We start from the raw sequence: 3,271 nt of genomic DNA on the forward strand, positions 1-3,271 counted from the left end.
ACATTGGTTGTCCATCATGCCTGGAATGCTCTGCCTCCTCATCTCTGCCTGTTGACCTTCCTGAATTCCCTCAAAATTCAGCTCATCTAATTTTCTACAGGAGGAATTTTCCAGTTTTCTCACATGCTAATGCCTTCCCTTCAAGGACTACTTTCCATCTACTTGATATGTATCTTCTCTGTACTTATTTTCTTATTTTTCTCCACATTAGAGGGTGATCCCTTTGACGGGAGGAACTGTTTTTACCTTCTTTATATTCTTAGCACTTTGCTCAGTCTAGACCAGAGGTGGAGAAGCTACAACCTCAAGGCCACATGTGGCCCTCTAGGTCCTCAAGTGTGGCTCTTTGACTGAATCCAAATCAATCCAGTCAAAGGACTGCACTTGAAGACCTAGAGGGCCATATGTAGCCTCGAGGCTGCAGGTTCCCTATCCCTGGTCTAGAACATAATAAATGCTTAATAAATCCTTGTATGCTGACAGATTGACTGAATGACTCCTTGTTCTTTTTGATAACTCCTCTGCTACAGTTCCCCTCTTACATCTCCAAGATGCTAGTTTAGATCTCAAACCCTTCATAAAACTATGTTTTATAGGCTGACTACAGACAATGCTCAAAATCTGGCTGTGTGCTTATTATGGATAAGCACTTTAGGGACTTTGATAATTTGAAGGCAAAAAAAATTTATTTTTCCTTTTGGGGCAAAGGCCATGGAAACCATTTCAAGGTACTACTTCTTCCCCAATTAATATCCTTCAAAGCAATAGCAATGTTAAGGCTCTCTGCGAGTTTAAGTTTCTGTACAAAATCATCTTGGAGGGTCAGAGTCAAGATGGTTCAGTTGCATGAAGAAGTTTATCCTAGCTCCCCCTAATCCCTATACTTCCTCCTCAAAGATCTAGAAAACACACAAAACTGAATTCCAATTGAGGAATCCAAAAAAAGTCACAGTGAGTCATTTTTCAAGCCCAGGTGGTTTAGGGAAGCAAACAGAAAGGTCTGTGGATGCTGCAGATGAGATCTAGTCAGAAGTACATTGCTTCTGTGGGGGTATTCTAGTGTCCAGGGAATCAAAGAAGGCTAAAATTGAATATCAGTTCAGGAAGCACCAGGTCAGGAGGAGATACCAGGACATCCTTGAACTAGTGCAGGATCCAGGAATGGGTGCCATTTGGTAGGTCTGTCATTCGATACCTAATTCCAGGTCAGAGATCCAAGGGGGACTGAGGAAGGGACCAGAGCCTAGGACTGGCAGATACTGGCCCTCTAGCTCTGTACTGAGCAAGAAACAAGTTCAGAAGCAAATACAAACTATTTGGCTTTGATCCCAGGAGCAGAGCAGGGACCATGTTCTACCTTCCAGCCCAGGCTGAATCTTGGCATGAAATAACCAAGATAAAAATCCCAGGCCAAAAGTAAGCCTGCAGTTCATTCACTGTGAACCTGCAGAACCTTCCATTAACTGAATACAACAACAGTCTACTAAAACTTCCAATCAAGGACAAACTAACAGCTTCAGATCTGGGTTAGGAATTTGCAGAGCTCAGATGAGGAAGGCAGTGAATCTTTGCCCCACATCACATCACTTTGGAAACATTGCAAGTCCACATACTGAGCTGTGAAAGCAGCTGAATGAGGCCACAGAATAGAAGCCCAGCCTATAAATTCCTCCCAGAAGTAGGTAGAGCACAGATCTGACATAGATTTCAAAGTTAAGAAGTAGGCTGGAAGAATGAGCATGGAAGAAGTAAGAAGGAGAGAATTTAAAACTGGAAATAAAACAGAATCACAAGAAAGAATATGTTCTTTAACCAAAGATGGTGATTATTACTACATATCAACTCACTACAACCTGATGGTCTAACTAACTTCTTGACCATTCACAATTCTTTAATTTTCTATAAAACTTAATTTAACTGTTGTTACTTTTAATATTTTAGTTGTCAAAAAAAAAGACATTTGTTCATGCCTGGAGGAATTTAGCCTCATCTGTATGGACACTATTACTACAAATAAAATAAGAGCAAATAAAGAAATTGCAGTTAAATTCAAAGATAGATAACAGAAAGGAAAGGATTTTTTCCCCTTGGAATGGAAAATAAAAGACAATGGAATTGGTTCCATTATGCATCCAAAGGCAACAACAAAATATTATTTAAAGAGACATTTGATCATATTGCTTCATAGGGCTTATAGTGAGCATAGGCATTACAATATATGTACAAATATCTGCTTCAATGGATCAAGAAGTAAAGAAATTTGAAGAAGGACTTGACAGGAGTCTCTAAGTTAAGCTAACATCTAACCTGATATTCAGCGACTTCAATGTGAAAGTAGAATTAGGAGAGAGGTTGAAAAATATGTTGTAAAATATAATTTAGAACAAATAATGAAAAAGGCCAGAAGCATGCAAACTACTATGAAGCATTTTAAGATGATGTGTATATGAAACTGGAAGAACAGGTAGACATGAAAGGGAACAGATCTGCCAGTGTAGGGATTCATTTTTATTGGCAATGATAGGAAGTAACAGGAAATAATATGTAATTTGAACTCCACTACTACAGAACCCAATGGCCCTTAGAAGATAAAATTGGCAAAAGATGCTAAGCCTAACCAGACATATAAAAAAGCAAATCTTTTCTAGAGACAAAAAATGCACAGAGAGCTCAATTTTCAAGTTATCCCAGAGAGATGAAGATTCCAAGAATGGAAAAAAAGAAAAAGCACAAACCATACAAAAATATAATAAAATAAAAGTGACTATGGAGGTATTAGCAACTTCTTCAGATGTCTTTTTTACTATGTAATGGGTGTGGGTATACTCCAGGAGTCTGTCTGTTCCCTTTTCTCTTTTTCCTCTTCTCTCATCTCTCTTCACTTTTCTTTCTTGACGATCTTGCCAGTTCACACAGATTTAACAATCAAATCTATGTAACATGAATCCCAGATCTATATATGTATCCAATCTTAGTCTCTCTTTAGAGCTCCAGTCCCATATCATCAACTGCCTACTGCATATATATCTCTTTGAGATACCCCAAATTCAGCATGTCCAAAACTAATCATATATTTTCACCAAACCCTACCCTCTTCCTAACTCCCCAATTTCTTTTGAGGGATTGCTGAGCCATGCTTCTAGACACCATGTTCACTACATAGGAGCTATCCTTAAGTCTTTTCTCTGTCTTAGCCCTCTTTTCCAATCAGTTGTCAAGTCTTTAACCAGGAAGTGGTCTTGATACCCTGTAGCCACAAGTTCTAGTGCTC

The sequence above is a fragment of the Vombatus ursinus genome, unplaced genomic scaffold, assembly GCF_900497805.2.
Source record: "Vombatus ursinus unplaced genomic scaffold, bare-nosed wombat genome assembly UNPS02015402.1, whole genome shotgun sequence".
Classification (NCBI taxonomy): domain Eukaryota; kingdom Metazoa; phylum Chordata; class Mammalia; order Diprotodontia; family Vombatidae; genus Vombatus; species Vombatus ursinus.